General features: G+C 52.4%; 1 long non-coding RNA gene and 2 other non-coding genes across 7 annotated transcripts in view; 2 read left to right on the forward strand and 1 right to left on the reverse strand.

Annotated features, from left to right (window-relative positions):
- The window catches only part of LOC129012704 (uncharacterized), a 73,149-nt gene that overhangs the window by 1,296 nt on the left and 55,870 nt on the right, over window positions 1–15,983 (forward strand). For all 5 annotated transcript variants that reach the window (XR_008493686.2, XR_008493688.2, XR_008493687.2 and 2 more), the window contains exons 2-4: window positions 4,287–4,626; window positions 8,502–8,630; window positions 15,586–15,651. This is a non-coding gene — a long non-coding RNA (uncharacterized LOC129012704). The remainder of the gene's footprint in view (window positions 1–4,286; window positions 4,627–8,501; window positions 8,631–15,585; window positions 15,652–15,983) is intronic.
- LOC129012703 (uncharacterized) lies at window positions 3,031–13,415 on the reverse strand. Its single transcript, XR_010123791.1, has 3 exons — window positions 13,095–13,415; window positions 12,798–12,876; window positions 3,031–3,092 (listed from the first exon to the last, which is right to left on the reverse strand). It is a non-coding gene; the product is annotated as an uncharacterized LOC129012703 (transcript).
- LOC129013457 (small nucleolar RNA SNORD112) lies at window positions 7,464–7,540 on the forward strand. Its single transcript, XR_008493930.1, has one exon. It is a non-coding gene; the product is annotated as a small nucleolar RNA SNORD112 (small nucleolar RNA).

Below are 15,983 nucleotides of genomic sequence, written 5' to 3' on the forward strand. Positions count from 1 at the left end.
TGAGAGGATATTTAGGAGCAGAGTTGAGCCTGGGGCGGGGGGCCGGGGTGGAGGAATTAGGGGAGAGGTGAGGACAGGGGAGGAGGGTGGGAGGCTGGGGGGCTGAGGAGGAAGGTGAAGCTGGTGAAGAGCAGGGAAGCTGCAAGGATGGAAGGGAGTAAGGGAGAGGTGGGTTCTCTGGAATGCTGGCTATGACCCCTCTCCTGGCCTCCAGAAACTAGCCCAGTCACACCTGGGGCCCCTGGCTCTCTGAGCTGCCAGGATGGGTGTCAGGTGAAGATCCCTGTCCATCTTGGCCTCCTTGTAGGTGGTACTCAGAGCTCCTTGGGTTTGAGGGACATAGCTACTGAGTCTTAGGGGTGAAGTGGCCTCAAAATGAATACCCCCAGCAGCTCCCTCTGCTGACTGGCCTGCTCTGGCCTCCTGTGATGGAAGGTGCAGCATCACACTGAGGGTGGACATGCAAAGACCCTGGGAGGGTTTGTTATTATTTATTGATTATTATTATTATTTATTTTGTTGAACTCATGTCAAGGTTAAGATGTGTCCATGGCAGCTTAAGGCTTGGAAGCCTTCCTGGTTTCCCTGGTATGAACAAGTGTCAAGGATGGCTCACTTGGTGAGAGTGGGTGAGGAGGCTGGTGAGATTCCTGGGGGCTTCCTGAGGGCCTCATAAGGAGCTTGGGTTGGGTCCCGGGGATCCCAGTGGACTGTGGAGTCTGCAGGGGCTGCTGGCCTGGCATAGCTTATGTTGGAGTCCCTCCCCCCGGGACCCTTCAATCTTGCACACCCCTGACATGTGGCTAAAGACGACTTGAGCCTTACAGGGTGGGAGGCCGTTGGCATCTTGGCCCAGGGCAGCCCAGTCACAGACATTCCCTCTCTTCCCCTATGGTCTGGACTGAGGTCCTTGAATGCCAGGCCCCATGGGCCTCAGACTTCATCGTAGTGATGGGGAAACTGAGTCTTTGGAAGGAGGAACAGGGAGTTACAGTAGAACTAGGCTGTCCCCAGGGCGTGTCTAAATCCCAAACCACCCAGCAGGGTGGGGGTCTTCTGTAGAGGGACCCCAAGCCCCTCACCTTGCTAAGCCACTGAGGTGACAGGGAGTGCCTGGGCCCAGCAGCGCTCCTGCTGCTGTGTCCCTGCCCCCTCTATGCTTGACTGGCAGCTCCAGGGGGCAGCTGGATCACTCTGCCCAGAATAACCCTGGGAAGGGGCGTGTGCCGCCTGTGGGAGGGGCTGTGTGAGGGGTCACGGGTAAGCTTGTCCTTCTTGTCTTGCCCAAATCAGCGGGGCCAATCAGCTGCTCCTGAGGCTGATCTTGCCTTTCAAGGCAACTGAGCAGGGACAGGCCTGCAGCAGCCTCCTAGCCTAGACGGGCACTGACTGTCAACATGAGTTTCCTCTCCCAGGTCCTCAGTTTCCCCATGTCTGCAGGGAGGGTTTGGATGGTGGTCTTCTCACTGTGCTCCTGTAGCTCTGGGGTTCCTGACAGGTGCCTGCGGGGGGTCCTGGGAAACAGTGATGAGAGGAGGTGGCTGACCCAACAGGTGGAGCTCAGGGACACCCATTGCTGCCTTAGTTTCACCAGCTGCTCCTATAAATTGGGGTCATCATATTATTTCATTTAAACAGAGGTTGCCAGATCTGAGCAATGGTTGAAAGCACAGATTATGTGGTCTCTTCTAACGGCTTGTCTTGATTTTCCAACCTGGGCTGGGAGGGGTGTAAGAGTGGAACCTGCTCATTTCTGGTGGGTTCTCTACTCTCACCCAGTGGGCTGCGTGGACAAGCCCAGGTGGCTGCAGGCCTAGAAGTGGAGCTGTTCTTAGAGTAGGAAGGTGAAGACCTTGAGGCAAACAAGGAGGGCCCCACCTTGGGGCCTGGTGGAACTAGAATGAGGGCAGGAGGCAGATGAGAGGCTGGCTAACCTTGCAGAACCTCAGTTTCTAAAAGGACGATTAGAAAGGTAGGAGCACCTCCTTCCCAGGGAAGATGGGCGCGTGAAGCCCTTTATAAACTGTAAATGTTATGGACAAGTAAGGGATAGCTACTGTCGTTAGGATTCTTACGATTATTACTTCCAGAACACCCACTGTAATTGTAACGGTCAAGATTTGGACAGCATTTCATGCATGGTGTCAACTTTAATTTTCCCATTAACCCCACAAGGGGACGATGCCCTGCTTGGAGAGTGAGTAAACTAGAGTCCAGAGGGGTGAAGTGGCTGCTCTGGAGCCATAATTATCAGCGACAACGGTGCACAGACCCAGGGCATAGGACCTTCCCCGGGAGGGGCAGGCTGATGACTGGAGTTGGTGAGGGGTACGTGCGGAAGACGGAATGTGACCCAGAAAGGGACGATTAGAATGCATTTATTAAATACATTCTAATGAGTCTCTGAGTACCTGCTCTGTGTCAGGCGCGATTCTAGCCACTCACCCCTAAAACTGACTTTGCTCCTAACGAGTTGGGGGATGTGCTGCCGTCTTACAGAGTTAAACTGGGATTCGGAGGGTGAGGTGCTGGCACAAGGCCCCCGAGAGACAGAGGCAGGGTTTAAAGCCAGGTTTCTCCTGGGTAGGAGCAGATGCCCAGAGTGGGGTTGGCAGTTGCCATTTGGGGACCTGTTGGGACCTTCAGGGCCAGAGATGCCATCTTCATTCCATGGTGTTGATACTGCCAGCCTCGTGGCCTGAGGGGCATCCAGACCACAAGAGTGGGGGTCTCAGTGTCTGCCTCCATCTCCCCGAAAGGTGCTTGCTGTCATTCCCAACTCATTCTAGCTTATTTGGTGTTTGAGGAGGGACAGGACAGCTGGCCCAGGACCTGCTAATTATAGCTGCTCAAGTATTTGAATACAGGCCTTGAGTACCCACCACCATGTCATGGTTTTTTCTTACAGACGAATGAACCCTTTAACCCTTGTCCTGAGTGCCAGCCCATCCCATTCACTGCCCCACCTCCCCTGCCGGCCCACCCGATCCCTGGGGGAGGTCGACATGGGACCTCTGTCCCACATCTTACCTTGGCTGCAAGCGTTCAAGTGGATCTCCTCTCGTCCTGTGCCACTCGATCCTCACTGCTTGCTAAAAAGTTATTGAATACATTTGTTTTTTTAATTATGAAAGTCCAGTCTTTTTGACATGCATACATTTTCTGTAGTAGCAACCACAGTGCACACACACAGTCTTCCAGCCTGCTCTGCTTGCGTGCCTTTCTGTTGTAAGCTTCTTTTTTTCCATGTGGCTACGTTGGGGAACTCCGTGATGCTTCCCGAGTGCTTACTATGCGCCAAGCGCTGCTTTCAGCATTTTACAGGTTTTCACTCTTTCAATCCTTCTAAGAAGCTGTGAGGGCCTTGCTTTTATTATCCCCATTTTTCAAAGGAGGAATCCTAGGCCCTGGGACATACATCCACCCACCCACCCGGGCCCACGCTCACTTTAATAACCCGGACTGGGCAAGGACTAAGTCCAGCCAGAGCATCAGCCTCGCTGGCGTCCTCACTGGCCATGGCCCTGCAGCCTTGCTCTTCAGCTCCTGGAAGCCTCCTGCCCTTGGTGGACACCCATTTTGCTCTCTAGCAAGTGGACAGAAAAGTTTATGTGAGTCTGGCTTGGCAGGGTGGCTCACACCTGTAATGCAGCTCGTTGGGTGGCCGAGGCAGGCAGAGCATTTGAGGTCAGGAGTTCGAGACCAGCCTGGCTGACAAGGTGAAACCTTGTCTCTACTAAAAATACAAAAATTAGCTGGGTGTGGTGGCATGTGCCTGTAATTCCAGCTACTTGGGAGGCTGAGGTAGGAGAATTACTTGAATCTGAGAGATGGAGGCTGCAGTGAGCCAAGATCATGCCACTGCACTCCAACCTGGGGGACAGAGTAAAACTCCGCCTCAAAAAAAAAAAAAGAAAAAAAAATAAAAGAAAGAAACGTGTGTTTGAGTCTGGGCCCCGGCCTCTGTTGGACGCTGAGTAAATCTTAATTTAGCACCTTGAGCTGCAACTCCTTCCTCCTGACTCTGCCACCTGCACGCACCATTCTAAGTGGCTGTGCCCCAGGCTGCTCATCCCTTCCACCCTGGGTCCCAATACACAGCGACCCCATGGGGTTTTTGTTCTGCTCCTTCATATTAATCTGCACTGGTGACTCCTTTGTCCCATCTTCCCTCGGCACACAGTAGGGCTGCTGGCAGCAGGTGAGGCCTGGGGCAAGGGCTCAGAGAGGCAAGATGCCATTTGGCCATGCCACTGAGTGAGCAGTTTCTCTTCTTGCCCTCCCAGGTAGCGTGAAGGGGAGATGGCTGCTTTCTCCTGGGAAGGGAGCAGATGCCTGGCCCAGGACCAAATCAAAAGGTCTGAAAAATGATATTCTTTGTCCTAATGTGTAAATTTTGACAATTTGCAAATTTGTAGGTTCTTTAGAATGGAACTAACTCAAGCCCTTCATTCTGCAGCTGAGGCTCACTGCCCCCAGTGGGCAGTGGGTCCAGGGGTTTCTGAGGCCAGGGCATGGCCCAGCCCTGCTGCCCCCAAGATGGCACCTGGCTTGGAGGGGTGAGGGGCCCTGTTAGTCTGACTTTGAAGAAGACCAGCCTTCCAGACTCGCTTGGTGCCCTGACAGGTATGTGTGCTCTTCTCTCTCCCACCCAACAGCCCCTTTTGGGAGACAGGGTCTGAGAGGAGTCAGGGTCATATAACCTTAACACAGTATATTATCCAAAAACCCACTAACTCTTTTACTCTTGTCTGTCTGCTATGTGAAACCAAGGGCGGTGTTAAAGTTTATCACCATGATATACAGATGTGTGTGGGGACATCTGGGATGGGGCTCAGGGGTCTACCTGGGGGTCAGAGAGGGCAGGATCTGCTTAGGGGAGATGGATGACTGTGGGGGTCAGACAGGGCAGGGTCTGCTTAGGGGAGATGGATGACTGTGGACATGTGGCTATAAATCATCCTCCCCGTCTTACATAGGATGGGGATGCAACTTGCAAGAGTTGCCTTGATTGGTACCTTAAAGGAAATAAACCATAAAATGCTTGGCACATAGTAGATGCTCAACACATGTAGAAAAAGCACTTATTTTAGGTGGATCTGCTCCCAAATGGCCCTTTTGCAAGCCTTTCTCATTTTTTGGAATCCAAAGGGAAGATGTAGGGAGCAGGGTCGGGGTGGAGGGGAAGGGCGACGTGAGGTTGCAGAGGGCATTTTCTTGAGGCAATGGCATATCTTTCATTGGTACTGGCTGGGTTTATGCGGACTTTGAGAGGAGTGGAGTGTCTCCAAGTGGGGCTACCCCAGCCTGCAGGTTGGATGCAGGTAACCTCATTCTGGGCACTGCATTTTTATTTACCATAAAAATATTTCATATTTGCTGGGTGTGGTGGTTCACGCTTATAATCCCAGCACTTTTGGAGGCTGAGGCGGGTGGATCACCTGAGGTCAGGAGTTTGAGACCAGCCTGGCCAACATGGTGAAACCCCGTCTCTACAAAAATACAAAAAATTAGCTGGGCGTGGTGGCGCATGCCTGCAGTTCCAGCTACTCAGGAGACTGAGGCATGAGAATTGCTTGAACCTGGGAGGCAGAAGTTGCAGTTAGCCGAGATTGCGCCATTGCACTCCAGCCTGGGTGACAGCAAGACTCCGTCTCAAAAAAAAAAAAAAAAATTGCAAAACTATGACAATCACCTCAAGGTTTTCACAGGAACCAAACTCAGTCCAAAATAAAATGCTGTGTAATAAATAGTGGAGCCTTAATCGCAGGAAAGGCGATTAAGAGCGAGGCATGCAGGCCGAGGGCTGCTTAACCTGTCTCAGATTTCTTCCGCACAAAGTCATGGTTGAAAATAGGTCTCTGCCTGGCAGAGGGGAAAGAAGTTCTCGAAGGCCTCTGTCTGCATTAGCTTGGTGAGAGGGGAGACATTTAACCAATTAACCAATTAGTGATCTGTGCGGATGGAGACTGAGCAGGACGAGGGTGCCACCTGACTGGGTGTAAAGTGGGCTTAGTTTTGTCTTCTTGGTGTCTGAGAGCCTCGGTGCCTTTCTATGTAGATGGGAGTATGCTTGTCACATCCTCGTCACACGAGTAACCCTGTGCCTGTTTGAGGATTCTGAGAGCCTGTGACGGCTGCAGGGGGCCCTGAAGCTTAGTGTGCAAGCAGGAGCTGGGGACAGAGGGGCTTCTGACGGGAGTCAGGGTGCCTCCCCTGGATGTGGGGGTGGGCTAGGGTGGGCAAAGGTTGCTTCCCGTTCTCCTGCAGCTGACAGTTAGAAATGCCAGTGCCGTTTAGCCACAGTCCCTCTGGGTTAGAGTCAGGAAGAAACATGGCAGTTGTGTGTTTTGCACAGGAATCAAGCTGTCAGTGGGTGCAGTGAGGCCCCAGCTCCTTACCAGCAAGCCTGCTCGGCTGCGAACGCAAGCCGCCGGGCCGCAGCTCTCTAGAGGTCCGTGTCCCCACTGCCTGGCCCCATCTCATGTCACATTCCCCCGAGGTCTCATTCCACTCTGCTAATCTCCAAGAACACCGGCCAGGGCATTGGCTTTCGGGTCCTCTTAAAGACCAAAAAGTAAAGCGCTCCCCTGTGGGTGCTGGACAGCTTGGGAGGGATTTGGGGCTGTGGGTGGTGAAATCACAGCCCTGGGCACACACCTGCCGGCCCCATGTCACTGACAGGCTGCTTGGAGGCTTGGGGCTCCAATGAGAGCATATAAATATTTTTTTAAAAAATATATTTGCGATAAAATAAATCCCCTGTGTCTGCAGAACTTGCTCTGGGCATGTACCCACTCCCGATCCATCAGGAAACATGCCCTTTGCTTTGTATTTGTAAAAACAGAAACAAAAACAAAAACAACCCACAAGCGAACAAATTAAATCCCCCCCACACAAAATGTTTATTCTAATTATGCAAGAAATGGATTGATAATTAATACACGCATTAGTAAAAATCAAACACTGCAGATAAAGCCATCTTTAATGCCTCCCTCAATCCCTCCCCACCACCCCCCAGCAAATTAACTGCTCTTCTCAGTTTCAGGCGTCTGGTTGCAGATATTTTTTTCTGTGCATTTGCATATGTAGATAAATATACCTCTAAAATCTATGACTTTGTTTATTTTTTACATAAACTGTATCATAGTGTACATTTCCTCTCGCAGCAGCTTGTGTTTCTTCCTTCAAGAGTCTGCTTAGAGATAATAAAGATCAACACTATTCCTTATAACGACACCTCAGTATCCTGCGAGCTGTACACACCAGAGTTTATTTAACCACCTTGCTGCTGGCATGAAAGCCTCAGGTCCTTTACCCTGGTGGGGGGGAGGTGAATTGGTGGCGGCAGGTGTAAGTAATTGCTGAGATTTGGGTTTGGGGAGTGGGCTCACGAGTGTTTATGACATTATTATAAATGAATATATGAGTGCATAAATTAGCAAAATAAAATGGGGCTTTTCTGGACCAATGATGAGACAGTGTTTATGAACAAAAGATCATGATTAATCCAGTTCTGCACAAAATACTGAGATCCATTAGAAGACAATAGGTCTTGGCTGTTTCATTCCTTTTAAGAGCTGTTTAATATTCCACGGTATGTATGCACCATTGTTGATTACACTCTTTTCTACTGTTGAAAATCCCAGCTGAAAGTGCTCTGGGGGAGGAGAAGCTTTGGTCACAGTCCTAGCCGTCAGGGTGGGTCACAGATTCATAGGTGTTCATTAAATTATTTTTAAAAAAAGAATACATAAAAATGGTGCTTAATGCAGATCAGTGAGGAAGCGTGTCACAAATCGAGGTTTTAATTAATACGATTCTGCTCAACTAATGCCCAATAAAAAAGATCTAAGCTGTTTCCATTTTTTGTTGCTGTTACCAACGACACTGCAGTGAGCATTCTTGCAGCTAAATCTGTAAACACATCCTCGACTGTTCCTTTTCCCCAGCTTCTTAGAGATGGGGTGGTGGGTTAAATTGTTTGCAAAAGTTTATTTTCATTGAGTGATCTTTCTAAAATGGCATTTTGACCTTGTTACTGTCTTGCTTTAAAGCCTCCATCTGACTTCCTGGAGCTTCCGGGACAGGGTCCAAAAAATAAGGCCTTATCCTGGCATGGAAGACCCTTTAGGGTCTGTCTTGGAACTCGCCAGCCTCAGCCCCTCCCCACTGGGTTTCCCTGCTAGGCGCACCTCACCCCCACAGGGGTACCTGTTCCTCTCAGCGGGCTCCCTGCTTCTTGCGCTTCGTGCGGTCATGCCTTTTCAGCCAGCTTCTCCCCGGCCTTAAAGAGCAGGCTTGAAATATGCCAGTTGGGGAGCCCAAAGTTAGATGTGCTCCACAAAACACTGTGTTCAGAAGCCCACCGAAGCCCAGACCCTGGAAGTGGGATGCCTCATGGACAATTTTTTCCCAGTTAAAGGGAATGTTTTGCATTTTTCTAGAATTGATTAAACTGGCCAACTGTTAATCACCCTCCTTCCTTTGTCCCTTTCTAGGAGCCCTGGGCTCCCTCAATGTTGCCTAGATCTGACTTTGCCTCAGTGAAAACCACCTCAAATTCTTTCTTGCACTGATGGGCAGATGGGCAGTGTCAGAGGATCGTGTCATCTGTCCTGTGGTGCTGGGTAAGTCTGCAGTGTTGTAAAGCTGCAAACATCCTTCTGGTTGGGGCTCAGGCTGGCACCCCCCCACTGCACCAGCCTACACTATACCAAGTTCCCCTGATGCCTGCCTTGTGCAGGGCCCCAGAACCCAGGGTCATGGGGTCCACAGCGCAGGAGTAGCGTCTCAGTGTTGTGAGTTCTGGGGATGAGGTCTGGGGTGTGATTACAGCTTGGAAATGGCTAATTGCCATTATGGCTTCTCCTTGCCAGAGGTAAACGGGTCTGGTCGCAGAACAGGAGGAGGACATGTGATGACTGGAGTAATGATGAGGGGCTCTGGGGAAGGACAGGGCTGAGAGCAAGCCCTGGGACCTTTGGGACGGAGTCATATTCTAAAAAGAGCACAGGCTTTGGGGGAGAGGGGCTATGAGGCCAAGGCAGCATCCCCCTGGGGAGCTTGTCAGGAGTAACAGGAGCCACTGGCAGTGTTCGGGCTTTTGGTCCCTTTTTTTCTCTCCCAGGGGAGGGGAGAAGGAGGCATTGCAGGAAGCCAGCCACCCTGAGCACAGACCCAGCTACAGAACAGACTTGAGCTGCGTGTCCTTGGCAAATCCCCAAGTGTTTCTGTGCCTTGGTTTCCTGATATTAAAAAAAAAAAAAAAGCACTCATAATCTCTCTCACACAGGGCTATTGAGATCTCAATGAGGAAATAACGCAAATAAATCATCCAGCACAGTAGCCAACACGCAGTACCCGGCAAAACTCGGCAGCTCTCCCCATCTTACCCCGTCATGAAATGCTTAACCCCCTCCCTGAGACAGGCAGCCGCTCCCTTTCAGGGCAGGGAGACCCAACAGAGGAAAACACAAACACCAGAGAGAGTTTGAGGGGCAATAAAAGCTGACACTCGCCCCCCTCCCAGACATCTTCCCAGGGAAAGGTATGCTTTCTTGAACACCTGGGGGCCGGGGAGGGGGCTGCCCTACCACTTTTAATCGGGCTTTCCCGAAAAGTTTGGTGAGAGTTTGTTTTTATGTAAATAACATATAAAAAGTCAGACTTCTCCACAGGCAGATTTTTTGAGGCTCATATTTTACAGACTTTGGCAAGGGTCGCTCGGAAGGAACAGTGGTTACAGTCTCCAGAGGTTCATAATTCCTGGAAAAACTTCTGGCCAAACCTGACTTCTCCTAAATTTCACAGAAAATTCTCCCTGGGCTGGGCTCAGGCTAAATGAGCTTTTTGTGTGTTAGTACAGCCTTACCTAGTGGAAGTATGACTTGCACGTTGCCTTTTACACAAAAGGGAACCTCCTCGGCCGCTGTGAACAAAGGCTCCACTCTCCGAAATTTTTGATTTGTTTACTCGGGAGCGTGAGCTTGGTCGGGCACATGTCTGACCCTGGGGCTATTTCTCTGCGGCCATATGTAGAGCTGCCCAGGTCTCTGCAATTTAACCCTGCGCTTCATGCCAGAATCCCATTTCCTAACTTCCTCAAGCACGGGGCAAGGGAGCCAGAGCAAAAAGGAGTATAGCGGGGGCTAAAGGGCTTGCTGCCCTGTGGCCTCTGCCTCTAAATAGGGATTTGGGTCGGTGACTTTTCACATCTACACCAAAGCCCTTCAGAACCCTTTGTGCACCACCAGCTATCCTGAACCAGAAATCCCTGTTCACAGAATTTCCCATGTGGGTGCCTCTTGTTCTGCACCCTGCATTGCGCCCCCTCCCCCGTTTATGTAAATGACACATGTAAATATCACTCTCCCAAACATTTTCACACCTGCAGCTTCAAATCAACCTTTTAATAGGTTAAAACAACAGCACCAACAAAAACAGAGGCTCCGAGAAACAAACAGTTTTTCCCGAAGGGCTTACAGTGCCTAACTGAGCTGCCAGGGCAGTCTGTCTGTCTGTTAGCCAGGAAGGCAAATCAGCCTGCGCGCTCCACCTGCAACACGATGCTGCCCCCCCACGGCGGGTCGGAGCAGCTGTGGCGACCCCAGGGCTGACAGATTGGGTTGTCAGGAGCAGGACAATGAGGCGGCAGTGAGGATGGGCTCCATCCTTGAATGACTCTGCCCTCGAAATTTTTCTGCACCATGGAGGTGCATCTCTGCCCCTGAGGACCTTGGGCATTTCACGGACAAGGAGCCCTGGCTGGCCTCACAGCCATCCCCCATATGCACACATGCACACGCACAGACACGCGCGCACACACACATGCTGAGTGCCTGCACTGGGAACAAAAGAGAGAAAACTCCTTTAGAAACTGCAGAACAGAGGCTTGTCTAGCAGAGGTCCCCTGATAAAGGCTCTGTCCACCTACAGTCCCTGGGAACTGAACCCCTGTGAATGGGCCAGGAGAGGCAGCTCCCAACTCCAGTGTGGGCTGCATTCATCAGCAGGCAGGCCCCCCAGCCCTGTCACTGCGTGAGGAGCTTTCATGAGTCCACAGAACATCTAAGTCACAGTCTGGCAGCTGGCTGCATCTGTGGTTGCTGCTCAGCCTCCAGAAAAGGGCCCCTCAACCTGACAGACCTCCTCACTCCTTCCACTCAACTCTGCCAGCCTGTTGCCCCAGAGAGGACACAGGCCAGCCTCTGTGGGCTCAGGAGCCAGGGCAGGTGCTTGGCCACTCTAGGTGTTCTGGCCCTCAAGAGGGGAGTTGGCAGCAGGACAGTCCCCACCTCCCCCCACCAGCCCTGGGCACTCAACCCCATTCTCTGCTCCTCTCCCTCATTGCCTTATTGGGACAGAGGCACTCCGCCAACCGTCTCTGTGCCTTTGCCATTTAGCCCAGGGCAAGCTACTTGGGAGAGGCTAAATGGCCTCATACTGACCCCTGCCTGGTCCCCTCTGGCCACCTCGCTCACTTGCCCGCTCGCCTGCTCGGGAGTTGGTGCTGTGGGAGCTTCTCAAAGGCCTAAACATGTGGGCTGCCAGCCTGGGCAGGAAACCATGCTGCAGCCTTCTCAGCCAAGCACTGGCCTGCCTCTCTCCCCTTGGATGCCTCCTATAACAGGGAGCTCCCTCTCTCCCCAAGCAGCCTGCTCAGGACTCGCACACAGAGCTGCTTTGCTGAGCCCTCCCCTGCCTTTTGCATCTGCCTCCTCGGCTGTGCGGCAGCCCCCTTGCCCCCTCTGCCCTCCGATCTCTGCAGGCTGTGGGCTCCCTCTCTTTTCAGTCCTCTCCTTTCTGTGCTGAATGGCAATACCCCCACCAATGGTGGGAACAGGTTTGGGCAGCTCTACACCTGTCCTAACACCTCTGTCTCTGCTCTTTTAGACCTGGGACAGAGCCCTTTGCCCTGCTGTTCTGCTAAAAGCCCAGGGGAGGGCGTGGTGCTCCCCTCCTGGGGCCAGCTGCTCCGTGTCTATCTGTTGAGCGGCTTCTAAGCTCTCTTGGGTTTTCTATGGCCCCTTTTCCAGTTGCCAGGGAGAACGCTCTGTATGCAGCCCCCTGCCTTTTCTGCAGGAGTTGCTGGCCTCCCGGCCAGCCCTGGTCAGCCCTGCAGTAGCAGCAGCAGCAGCAGCAGGCAGCCACGGCAGGGCTGGGGGCTCCCGAGCCAGGCAGACTGGTTTGACTCCCTGCTCTCTAGCTGCAAGACAATTCTCTTTACTTTTCAGACTCGGCTTTTCCCCTGTGAAATAGAGATGAGAGTTTCTCCGTCACTGGCTTGAAGTGAGGACTAAATGAGATAAGTGTAGGCTTGCACACATCAGACACTTCATAAATGCTTGTGGAGTAGACGGTGGGACCCAGGGAGGGAGAGAGAGGTATGTAACAAGTGTCGCAAGAGAGAAAACAGCCTGGCCTTTCAAGACCCTGCTCCCAATACAAACGGGAACCTCTCCTGGCAGAGTCCCCTCTGCTGGCTTAATCGCACAAATCAAGTCAGCCGGAGGCAGCCCCCGGCCTGTGGAACTCACAGTAGATGCAGCAGGCAGGAGAAATGACATGCAGAGCCCACATCTGCATTTAATAGACCGAGAATTTGCATTGTATATAACAGCACGAGGGGTAAAGCATGAAGGCATAAAGGAACATTTTTCCTGGCGGCTTCCTTGAAGGGCCAGCTTAGACAGGGGTCTGGGGAGGAGAAACTCAGCAGGATCCAGGCATCCCATAGACTATGGGACAGACATCCATCCATGCACTCATTCTCCAAGCCACCGCAGTGCACCTACCTTCCCCGGGCCCAGTCCCAAGCGTGAGGCTGGGGATGAAGTGATGCCGGTGGCTTCCTGTCCTCGAAGCTCAGTCGGTCTGGTGGGGGAAACAAACAGGGAATAAGTCACTGGAAATTGAGGTGATCTAGAGGGGGTGCAGGCATGGAGATTTATGGAGCCCCATCTTGGAACCAAGTCCTGAACTGGGCTGTCTGCAAAGAACTCACCCGGGCAATAACCCTGCACACTGGTCTCATGAGCCCCATTAGATTGATGAGGAAACTGAGGCACAGAAAGGCAAAGTCCTATACTCACCGTCTCTGAGCTGGTGTGAGGCTGGGCCAGGATGGAACCCCAGACTCTCCGAGGCTCCCCACCACACCCTGCTGCTGAAGGCTGCTCAGCGAAGCTGTGCCGAGTGCTGGGGGGGGTGTGGGTGGGCAGGGGACGGATTGATTAGTTATAAGCACCTCCCAGCGGTGCTTGAGATCCCAGCTCCTCTGTGGCCCAATCCGTTTGAAGGGCAGATTCAAAATTAGGTGGTAGCACCTATGGGCAGAGGCTTATGAAAATGGCATTATTAACCTGATGTGGAGAGGGCCCTGCCTGTCTGCAAGTAGATTGCAGATAGAGACGGAGGGGGCTGGGCTTGTTTGTGTGGACAGTGAGTTAGAGAGGACAGAGAACATCCAGGGGCCCTCCAGGGCTTCCGGACGGGGAGAACCAGATCTGGAGGGGTTGGGGCTGGACAAGTGGGAGGGGGGAGAGGGGGCATGTCTTAAGGGCGCCCCGGCACCTCAGGGAAATGCCCCAGGCTGGACTTGGAGGAGGATCTCCAGCCTTGACTCTGACACAGACAGGGACTATGGCCCTCCCCGCATCTCGGTTTCCCATCTGTGAGATAAGAGATGGAAACCAAACGTCATTTTGAGAAAAGCCCCCATTCCCACCACCTTCCTGGCCCCGCCTTCCCCCACCACCACAATCACGGTTGCTAGACACCTGTCTGCTTGTCAGAGCAATATTCAACAGGAGAGTTCCTTCGGTTCCTTCCTGGAGGGAGAAGGGAGAGGTGTGGACGGGGAGAGGGGAGGGGAGAGGTGCCCCCCACTCAGAGAGGCCGCTGAGCAGAGTTCTGCATCGGGTAGGAGTTGGGCCACCGAAGATTTGTGCCAACTCACGGTGCGGTGGAATCAGACAGTCTGAATTCTTCAGACACCAGCCAAGAGTCTGTGGCGCCCCCACGTGCCACAAGGGGGCTGCCTGGGCCACATTTCTGAGCCCGAAAAGTGAGGAGGGGGACAGTCAAGAGGGACCGGCGCTTTTGCTCTGGCAGCGGCGCTTTTAACTGCGACAGATGCGTGCGGTGCGGCGGGGGAGCCAGCCATGCAGTGTCGGGGCTGGGGGCTGCTGGGCGGGGGTGGTCGGGGCCGGGGGCGGGGGCTGCAGGTTGCGCCCCTCCCTCACAGACGGCTGCGCTGCAATGCAGCAGGCTGCGGGAGCTGTCCCGGGAGCTGTCCTGTCCGGTGGCCGGCTTTCCAAAGTGGAGAATGAGAGATGAGGGAGGGAGCACTTCCAGGCGCTGCGTGGTGGCCAGGCGCCCAGGAAGCCTAGGGGCCCGAGACTCTGCAGCGGGGCCAGAAAGAGAAGAGTGGGGGAGGAGGCCAGGAGTGGTGGATGGACCAGGGGGTAGAGGGAGGTGGGTGTGGACCTGGGTTCGGGCGCCAGTCAGCTTGCAGCCTATGAAGGACGGAAAGGAGGGCTACAGAGATACGAGGAAGAGTGGGGCTGAGGATAGCCAGAGCGGCTTGGCACACAGTTTTAGGGTAAAAGTATCAACTCTTATCTTTCCAAAAGAAATAAAAAAGCCAAAAAAAAAAGCGTTTGAAAGCTAGACAGCTGAATCCTTCCCAGCATGACTGAGCCGATCACTCCAGGGTCTTCCTTCAAAGCGTGTCTAATGGGAGACAGCGTTGTCCCATTAACCAAATTGGGACCAGAGTCCCAGGGAAGGGCTCATCAGATGGCCGCTCTGCCTTGAAGAGTGGTACCCTCAGGCCCTTTTCCAGCCAGGGAAGGGCCTGGGGGTCAGGGAGTGAGCTGGAGGGCTCGGGGAGGCAGGGACTGCGAGGGAGAGCGGGGAGAGGAGCGCTGGGGGTTGCAAGAGGGTCTCTGGGCAGCTGGCGGGTGTCTCCTTCCGCAACACTCTGCCCCGTGGTACATCGTCCTCCGTCCACTCAACGTGGATCCAGCCCCTCTGGTTACCTTTTCACTTTGAGGCATTTGCCACCTGTGAATCAGTTCCCTGCTACTCCGAAAAATTTCTTTCATACCCGAGGCCCCTCTGTTCTTTTAAATGGCACCCTTCACCCCCAGCCCTTCATCTTCTGCACTGTATTTTCACTTGTTGATTTAAAAAATCCCTTTATTATGGGAAATTGCAAACAACACAAAAGTAGAGAAAATAGTACATATTTTTACTGTTTACTCAAATTTCATATTGCCATCACCCGGAAACGGTTGCCATCAAACCCTGGCCCCTCTTGTTTCATCTAAACCCTAAACTGTGCTTCTACTCCCACACTCCAACCCCTACCCCTGGACTATTTCGAAGCAAATTTCAGACACTATCCTGTTTCCTCTGAGCATTTTTTAGTTTGTATCTCTAAATAAGAAGCTTTTTTTTCTTAAAACTAAAACCACAATACCATTATCACAAGTTAAAAAATTAATAGCATTTCCTTAATATCATCCACCATCTATGTAGCATTAAAATATTCTTGATTGACTCAAATTTCTTTTACAGTTGGCTTGGTCAAGTCAGTGTTCAAACTATCTCCTGCTCTTTCAAGGGGATCTGGGGCTCTAGAAGGTAAGTATGGCTACAAATTTAGGGGTTGAATATCTGCCTGGCCTTTACATGAGAAACTCAACCTCAGCAAACCTCAGTGTTCTCACTGAAAATGGGGCAAGTTCTGGGTCTCTCCTTCGGTCATTGAGAGGGTTAGAGCATTAACCCCTGAAGCCCCCAACCGCATGTCTAATATGTCAGAGACACTCAGCAAACAGTAGCTGTGAGAATGATTCTTTTTCCCAGAAACCTTTAAAGGGGAGTTGGGCAGGGGTAGGCAAAACATAGCTGGCTATCGTCCATAAAACAAGAGGATCCTGGCAGTCCAGGCTCCCTGAGTGGTTAAAACAGCA

The sequence above is a fragment of the Pongo pygmaeus genome, chromosome 15 (assembly GCF_028885625.2).
Source record: "Pongo pygmaeus isolate AG05252 chromosome 15, NHGRI_mPonPyg2-v2.0_pri, whole genome shotgun sequence".
Lineage (NCBI taxonomy): Eukaryota > Metazoa > Chordata > Mammalia > Primates > Hominidae > Pongo > Pongo pygmaeus.